At 32.9% G+C, this 9972-nt stretch overlaps 1 long non-coding RNA gene across 1 annotated transcript; it reads left to right on the top strand.

The window, feature by feature from the left end:
- Positions 1 to 1174: 1174 nt before the first annotated feature.
- LOC139519703 (uncharacterized) lies at positions 1175 to 3704 on the top strand. Its single transcript, XR_011663650.1, has 2 exons — positions 1175 to 1520; positions 2213 to 3704. It is a non-coding gene; the product is annotated as an uncharacterized lncRNA (long non-coding RNA).
- The last annotated feature ends 6268 nt before the right edge of the window (positions 3705 to 9972 follow it).

Here is a 9972-nt window from a genome sequence, read left to right on the forward strand (position 1 = left end):
CAACACACCTTCTCTGTTTTTGTGACTCATTAGATAGGTATTTCACTTGACCCATATATTTCATCTTTTAGTACTGTGATTTTTTTGTGTTATAAAGTCAACCTGTAGCTTTAATATATAAAAATGATAGAATCTGAAGCGAGACGATGTATGAAATATTCTTATTTTGTACGATATCAAGACAAAATAATCAACTCAAACACGCCATAACATAAAAAGGTGCACTCGATTTTCTCTTTTCGATACAATTGTTACCCATTTTTGGGAATTTTTTCTTCAGTCACATAATGGAAGGGCAGACACGAAAATAACTGAACTAAATAGATTGATATGTTTTCCGTCCGTGGTAATTTTTTCATAAAAATCGGAGGTTATGCATTTTCTTCATCCAACTTGAAAGATACCCATGTCGTCGACTTGATATCTTATTGTTCTGCTTAACTATGTACTACATAAATTGAAAACTTATGCAAATGGTGTTTTTAAAATAAAACACCTCGTAATTGAAAAGAAAATTGCAATTTTGTTTGTTTCTATTCACTTTTTAAAATTTTGTCACTATAGTAAACATTTCTCCCTCCTCGAACGAAACGCGTCCTTGCGTTTCGCAAGTATTGAAAAATTGATAATTATCTATAAAAAGTTCTTTGGTTGTTGAAACGTCCATTTTCGGAACACTGACTTGCATGGGGACATCTGTATTTTTCCAGAAGTTAACCAGTCAGAATCACCAACCGGTCAGTGTTTATCAGTCAATCTATTGGTCAGACATATGTTGGTCGCACACATTACAATTGCAGTCACAAGTAGTTCAGCAAAGCAATTCAGTCACACATCAAACAAACACGCCAAGTTACAAGCACTGAAAAAAATACCTAGTAAATATTACTAGTTTGGCTAGTACTTCATTAAAAGTCCCTAGTAGATTATCAAACAACTAACTAGACTAGTATGTTTACTATCGTGGATGCATCGTTTTACCAGGAACCAGCTGTGCAACTGATAACAGGATTTCCCGCCGGACGAGTATCATATTCGCGTGGCCAAGTTCTGTTGTACATGAAGTGATGGCCGCAATCAAACGAATAAAGAACCTGAGTAATCTTTGGCCTGATTCATTGAAAAGCTGTAAGTATTTTAAATAATTTGTGTTTTATTTTATCGTCTTTACTTGTTTACACAAAAAAAAGAACCACATCATCTCGCCTTTCACGTAAAATAAAATGTACAGAAGATGGTCAAGATAACCTTGTGACACGTGGAACAAACTTTATCTATTTAAGTTAAGATTTACAAGATGCAGATTTCGTTATTCTAATATTAACATCTTTTCTTCTTTTTTAATACGAAAACTAAATTAATTAATAGGGTATCCTTCTATTTCACCACAGAAAACCGTAACTTAAATCCGAAACGTTTTATGATTATATAATTAAAAGTGCGCCTCGTTATGAAATTAATATGGCTGCGCCCATGTAGTGAAAAAATATGAACCTGCCAAAACTAACAGTCAATACATGGTATTTCTTCAATATTTTCACATCAAATATGAAATTGAGAAACATTTGAAAGCACCACAGAATGTGCTTGATGACATACATGCACTATGTAGGTGTACACTTGCATCTTGACTCTGAGTGCACAAATGCATTCAAACAAGTAATAGCTTTTCTAAAAAGCTAGCCGTCTCTTAGCTTCAGGATGAAAGTAGAAAGTGTTAAAATTCATAAAGGCTAATACAATTTTTCCTAATTTACTAATGTTTTTTTGGGATTATTTACCAACACTGGATTAGAAAGGGTGATGCCTTAACTGTTTTTTTTTTTTAATTAAATATGAAAATATTTATAAAAGTATATTTTAAACATGGCTCTGGGATAATTATTGTTTTTGCCAGTATTTTAACTCTCTGTATAGCAGTATAATTGTAGATTTAATATTAATGCATACACATTACACTCGTTAATGTCTAACTTGAAATACTTGTATGCAATTGCATTAAAAAGCTATAAAAAAGGACATAAATGTTCAGTGTGTATCTATATATGTCTGACATGACGACTCACCTATCACACATAAGAAACAAAGTGAAATGTAGTTTTTTAAATACAATGTATTAGTAGAAATTGAAAGTAGAGTTCTAGTTAATCTATATTAATTAATATTGACAACACTACATGTAGTTTTATTATGGATTTTTGTATAATTTCAGGTTCTGAAAAAAATCACAGGGGATGATAAATTTGGATAAGAAGGATCGACCACCAACATGCTACACTTACTGGAACTTGATAAACCTGCAATTCACAAGAACAAGCCAAAGACTAGTATTACCGTACAAAGTGGTTGAGGGTATGGTCCCAGCTATCCAAACCTGACAAATTATTGGTAACAAGCAATCTTTACTAAAAAGGAACATCAAGCCGACACGCTTTGCAGACTTTGAAAATGATAATTTATAAATTTGGTTAAGGCTATTGAAACAACAAACTGTGAAAAGGAGCAATTTAAAAACACATTCTTTGTCAAAACTGTGATTCATTGAAAGAAGACGTAGTGTGCGCCAAGTCAGTTGAGAGCTTTAAAACAGCTCACCAAGGCCGTCAATAGGAGTCCGCTCTCCCGTCAAGTTCAAGCCAGAATTGGGACCTTCGATGTAACAATGCAGATACATATAGCATGAAAAGTTTTATATAATGAACATTTATATTTATATCTATTGATGTTTCAGTACAAGTATGATCATTTGTTTTTGTTGTGATCTATGACATACATGTATAGTATAAACAATTTTGAGAAACTCAGAGAAAGTGTTATCTGTATACATGACAGTTCCGTGAAAATGTTAACCAACTTTTGTGTCAACTTATTCATTCATCTAAAAATTGATACAAGCCAATATTAGAATTCAATAGATTAAGACTATAAAATCAGTTTTGACCTAGGCCTGTTCAAGTTTATTAAGGTCAAAATAAGTTTAAACAAAGTTTCATAATATAAAACATCAATGTACATGTAGGAGCAAACGGTGAAAATGATTTAGATCCTAGTGCAATATGAGATGGGTGACATGTATTTAGATCCTGGTGCTCTAGAGGGGTGACATTGAGTTGGATCTGTTTGCTCAAACTAAAATTTACAGTGCTTTAAAAAATGATAAGTGATCATGCTTTATAAAGTTATAAACTGTTAGGTACAATCTGTATACTTACTTCCTGACAATTTTATTTTTACTTCTAAGTGTTTTAAAATGTAAAATTTGAAGCAGTAAGACATAAAATAACTGATAAGTCTTACTTTGTTCTTTTTTTTTAAATAAATATTTGAGGGAGTGTTTATTCATTTTGGTTTTGCAAGGAGAGCTGATTGATTTAAACAGGGGCCGTGCAATAACTAGATGGGTTATTTTATTAAACTGACGTTTAAAATTTTTTTCATCGAAATAACTTTAGAATTGTAAACTGAATATTCTAAATACATGTATGAAATATTGTTAATATTATTAGGGTACAGCTTATTAATAGTTTTGAAACATGAATTTAATTGGTTACTTTGAAGTAAATTGAGAACATGTTACCTATTTGTTTGTTGTTGGTTGGACACCTTTTTCTATACTTGAAATTAACTACTTTGTATTGTCTACTAAAATGTATTTTACAGTTCTGATGTTATGCATCTTATGTAAATAAAATAGGTATAATTTATCTTTAAAATTATTTTGCTGAACCTGACACACTGACAAATTTAGTTAGGTAACTGTAAAGCTTTCAGGCCTAACATGGCGAAATTTAAGTGAGAATGTGTGAAAGAGAAAACAACAAGAACAAGGAGTGAAAAGAAATAGTTTTGTCTTTATTGACATTGAAGGTTAATTATCACTACAGATGCAACAAATTTTTATCTGCATTCATTGGCAACCAAAGTATACATTGTAAGTCAATTCATATTGAGGATATTGTGACCTATTGCTGATGGTTTTGCTAGTCTTTTCATGTCATTGTTGTATATTTATCTTTCACAATTATTGCTATTGTCATTGTGTTTCCTGAATTGAAAGATCACAAACACATATAACTACCTAGAAGCTTCCTGTTGATTTTACTGAGTGATGGATTTAGAAGGCCCCTTTCATGGGAAAAATTTAATTGATTATACCGTTAAAAATTTAACTATGACTTGAGTGAGCCCCCTTTTATGGCAGTCCCTCTTATTAAAAAAATTGGATTTATCATTTTTAACTTTGTACCAGTACAATAGAGAAATAGTTATAAGAAATTGCACTGCTATGAAACTATGCATACAAATCAAAATAAAAAAGAATCCTTAATCCAGTAACATTGCTACATCTAGGTACGAAAAAGTACCACACGAGGGTGACCTGGTACAAGTACTTATAGCTAGTAAAGTTACTAGCTGAAGGAGGTATTCCTACTAGGAAATGTTTGTAGAGTTACTTGAAGCTAGTAGAATCACTAGTCTTACCATGGATTTGCCACTAGGAGGACCTAGTTATGTTACTAAAAGGTAGTAAAATTACTTATTCAGACTAGTAAAGTCACCAAGCAGTCTAGCAAAATTACTAGGGACTCCTAGTGTAATTACTAAGTAGCCTAGTAAATTTACTTTGATGGCCTAGTATAGTTACTAAGTAGGCTAGTAAATATACTTCTGGCCTAGTAATCTCATGGACAGTAAGTTTACTAGTTTACCTAGTAGAGATTACTAGGTATTTTTTTCAGTGAGCTCACAAACGCATGAACCAATAACAACACCCTACATTATTCTCAACAGCACCCAGACAATTCCGATGTATTACTCCTTTACTGTTATTGCTAATCAATAAACTGATTGTGGTAATACTGCGGTTATGTACACTGTCGTGCTCAGTACTTTTAATGTTGAGTGACGTTTTTTTCTCTCTCTTTCTTGAAGAAAACAGGCAGAGGTAAATGTAACACGTTTACTGTTTGGAGTGTTTGCATAATACTCTTAGCATATTTTTTTTATATTTTGAATTTTTTTTTGGTACGGTTTTCCGTACTTGCAGTAAAAATTGTTACGGTCGGAACCGTACCAAATGTACTGTGTGCTATGACGTTAAGCACGATATTGCGTCTCAAATAGTAACGTCAATTTCTTACGTTTTACGGCGATTAATGATTATTTGGGATAGGTTTTTTTTATTTCGCTTGAAATTTTGTTTTGCATATCAATATGGATACTTCTTAATGATTTATAGTTGTACTGAATATGGATTAAATATTTCCCACTGAAAGTAACGTAAGCAACAAACAACAAAATATATCGTATTTGCGTAATGCATAAATCTATATGAAATGAGAAGATATATACGGTATGATGAGTGCCAATGACACAACTCTCTACCAGAGACCAATTGACATAAAACGTAATAAAATGCAATGTTTCCCCATTTAGATCCGAAAAGGAGGAAGATATATATTTTGCTTTACTATAAAAAGTTTGTCGGGAATAACAAGTTACACAGGTCTTGCTTATAAAATTCAATTTACTAATAGCGGTACAATTAGATTAAGAAATGAAACGATTGTCAGAAATAAAAGGTTAATTATAATTCATCTGATATATTTACAAGCTTTGTATGATGTGGAGAGGTATATATCCAATGACACGCCTCATAGGCCCAATTTAATTTTCACTTTCAAGTTCTAAAATATGAATCTTATTGCAGAGAAATAAAAAAAAATCGAAGTTTTACGCTTCCCAAATTTGAAAATTTGAAAAAGAGGATTTTTTATCCTCTCATGATACTAACTTTTTCACAACTAAGAACCTCATCTAAACGAACAACCCCATATCCCAGAAGATCAAATTTTTTTTTATACTTTGTGGTCTTATTGACAGTATCTGACCATCAAGAAAATTCTGTCTTCATTCAAGATACAACTGATTATCTAAAGAAAATTGAAAGCCTCAATCCTTTACCAAGCAATACTATACTTGCATCCATGGACGTGTCTTCTTTAAATACCAATATTCCACAAGACGAAGGAATAGCAGCGTGTGAAGAGGCATGGAACACTCGTAGTAAAAAAAAATCCTCCTACTGAGTGCCTTGTTACACTTCTGAAACTAGTACTGGAGAATAACAACTTCTCTTTCAATGACAAACACTATCTCCAGATAGACGGTACTAGTATGGGCACAAAAATTGACCCGTCATATTCCAACATATTTATGGGCCAACTTGAAAAACACCTCTTGGCTAGTGCTCCATATCAGCCCTTATCGTGGTTCCGATTCATTGACGACATTGATTTCAAATGGACAGATTCACAAGAACATCTTAATGAATTTCTAGAACACTGTAACTCTTTCCACAATTCAATAAAATTTACATATGAATCATTTATGGAGAAAATAAACTTCCTCGATACTACGAGTTACATCAAGAACGGAACCATTATAACGGACCTTCATAACAAACAAACGGACAAACATCAATTTCTTTCTCCTAAAAGTTGCCATCCTAAACACTGCTCCCATGGTATCCCATTCAGCCAGGCATTGCGAATCAAAAGAATATGATCGAATATGCTCTACTGAAAATACGAAAAATGCTAGACTTGGACAACTTCGTAAACATCTAGTTGTTCGAGGATACAATAACAACATCATTGATAGCGCTTTCGAAAGAGCAAACAAAACTAGTCGTTAAGAACTTCTTGAGTACAAAGATAAGAATAAAGCAGCTAACAGAACACCCCTTGTACTCACTTACCATCCTGATTTTAAAAATGTGTCATCCATTGTTCAGAAGCATTGGAAAATTATAGAAAATGATTTAAATCTAAAAAAAGTTTTTTCATCAACACCAGTCATGGCCTTCAGAAGACCTAAAAACATCCGTGACAAATTAGTGACATCTGTATTAGCAAAGCAGCCTACTCCATCGTCCGGTTGCTACAAACAATGTGGTCGAAGGAACTGTTTTTGTTGTAAAGCTGCTAATACAAGCAGTTCTTTCATCAGCTCCGTTACTAAACAAAATTATACCATCTACTCCAATTCCAACTGTAAAACGGAGAACTCAATTTATATATTAACATGTGACACTTGTGGCATTCAGTATGTGGGAGAAACAATGGACAAATTTAATATTCGGCTCAATAACCATCGTTTATCGTACAAGACCAACAAAAACTGTCCTCTCACAAGGCATCTTCGTTCAACGAAACATCCTTTTGATAATGTCACTTTTCAAAATGAAATTATAGAAGTCAACACCGAGTGGGACACCACGGCGAGAAGGAGAAGAGAAAACTTTTGGATCCACCAACTCCACACTTTAGAACCTGATGGTCTTAACGAAAAAGACGAGAAAAGATACAGGAAAGATAAAGAATAATTTAAAACAAAGCATCGTCCTTTTTAACCCGTAATATTGGCCAATGGACGTTATTAACTTCAACTACCAATTATGTATTTTCAAGGCAGCTAAATCCAAGTGCAAAATATACACTGAGCTGCAAAACTTTCTTATTTTCAGGGCAGCTAAATTCAAGTGCAACATAGACGTTCAGCTGCAAAATTTTCTTATTTTCAAGGCAGCTAAGTGCAACATATACATTGAGCTGCAAAAGTTTCTTATCATCTACATCCGATTTCACCTGGATAGATGCACGCTTGATAAAGCTAGTTGGTCTAGCGAAAATATTGCGTTTATTTTCATCATTTTGTAAATATTTTAAACATTCTTCTCCTGGTATAAACCACCCATCAATGTAGACATAAAACAAAGACTTGCACCAAATAACCAAGTATAATCAATACTTGTACCAAATATCCAAGTATAACCAATACTTGTACCAAATATCCAAGTATAACCAATACTTGTACCAAATATCCAAGTATACATAAATACTCTGAATATGCACCCCATAAAAGGCTATAATAAATACCAAAGACTTAGTAAAGTGGATAGTCGCACGACAACGCCGATGCTCTATATTTAATAAGAAATAAGCACAATTCATACATATATATATCTATACATATCATATATAATTCAAACATCAGTATCAAACAAAAAACTCTCCAAATAAAAAGCTTAATAAACTTTAACCAGAATAAAATTTACCAAGAAAATTCGACTGCTCAGATTGACGATGTCGAGCTGAATGATTACATAGGCAATAAAATACCGCGAAAATAATTTTGAAGCGGGAAAACATTACGCCCTCTATGCTACATATGATGAAACACCCAAGAGAAATTAATTTCACTCTAATGCACTGCCCGTTTAAACGAATGAAATTATAATTCTCCTGGTATAAACCACCCATCAATGTAGACATAAAACAAAGACTTGCACCAAATAACCAAGTATAATCAATACTTGTACCAAATATCCAAGTATAACCAATACTTGTACCAAATATCCAAGTATACATAAATACTCTGAATATGCACCCCATAAAAGGCTATAATAAATACCAAAGACTTAGTAAAGTGGATAGTCGCACGACAACGCCGATGCTGAACCCAAAGAACGGGAAGCTATTAATTACTATGTATGGAAAATTATATAGTTCAAAATGTAAATAAAACAAAAAAGATATTCATTTCCCAAATTCTGAGAAACAATCCTACGTTCTGGTAAATTGTCTTTCACAAAGCCATCCTTTTTTAAAGTGTTCGACTTCCAACGTCCATGACGTTTAAAAAGTCTATCTGAAAAACCAAACCTTGCAGCGGTAATAGCACCACAAGTTCGTAAACTATATATGCTTTTATATCGGGAACAAATGGAGAAATTGCATCAAAGATATTTCCCTCATCCTTGTATAGCTTAAAGGCTTATTTGTTGAACGAAAAACAAAATTTCTTTCACTTGTGACAAATTCCTGAATAAATACAAATTAGAATCAGATTAAATGCCACTCCAGGCATATATAATTCCAAATTAGGACTAGACGCAAAGTTGTGACGTTCTTCGAATTCACTATAGTAAACCAGTTTCCATCTCTGTAAACATGGTAAATATCCGGACACGCACACATGGTACGTTGTGTAAAACAATTATATGCACAAAATAACTTATTAAACGCATCCTGTAATAACTCATCAGCTCTTCCTTCCAGATTTGGTAGCCTAATTTCTTTTTAACATCCTTAAAACATATTTCACTAATTGGGAATCTGTTGGAGAATCTTCACCAATAATCGAGTGCGCCCCTTTATACTATAGTATGCATCACATACAGGACTAGACAAAGCAATATCGTTATTGGACATCTGGAAAAAACATATTTAATAACATTATTTTAAATTGATATGTGGTTCCTCCCAAGTTTTGACATAGTTCATCAATTCAATACATAATATACCAATAAAATGAACAAATACAATATAGTACATGCAATAAAAATGTCCCCCAATACATGAAAACGATCACCAAGTTAATATTAGTTAATTTAATGTCACCCTAAACTCCATTCTAATACCCAACACCCTAAATATTAAATCAATATCCCAAAAGCGATGTATTCCCTCTACCAGGTAAAAAGTTAGCTTTGTTAGTAGGTAGGTAATGTAAACCCAACACCTGATCAATAAAATAAAACGGACAGTAAAACGCCGATCTCCACAAAAGGTACTATAATAATAGTACCATATGCCTTGTACATGTATACGTAAGGACTTTCAATAATAGGCAAACTGGGGGAACATACCACCCATTTTATACCTTCTGATCAATTAATCTATCTCCTTTGATATATAAAAACGGCTAGTAATACGCCGATCTCACAAATGTAAAATAATAGTAAAAATATGCCTTACATTGCTGCATGTATACATAAGGACTTTCAATAAAGGCAAACTGGGGGAACATACCACCCATTTAAACATTGCCAATTGACAGTGAACGCATCAATACACATTGAATGTACATTCCAATACCTGGAGTAAAATACAGGTAAACGATGGTTAT

Source organism: Mytilus edulis, chromosome 4, assembly GCF_963676685.1.
Source record: "Mytilus edulis chromosome 4, xbMytEdul2.2, whole genome shotgun sequence".
Lineage (NCBI taxonomy): Eukaryota > Metazoa > Mollusca > Bivalvia > Mytilida > Mytilidae > Mytilus > Mytilus edulis.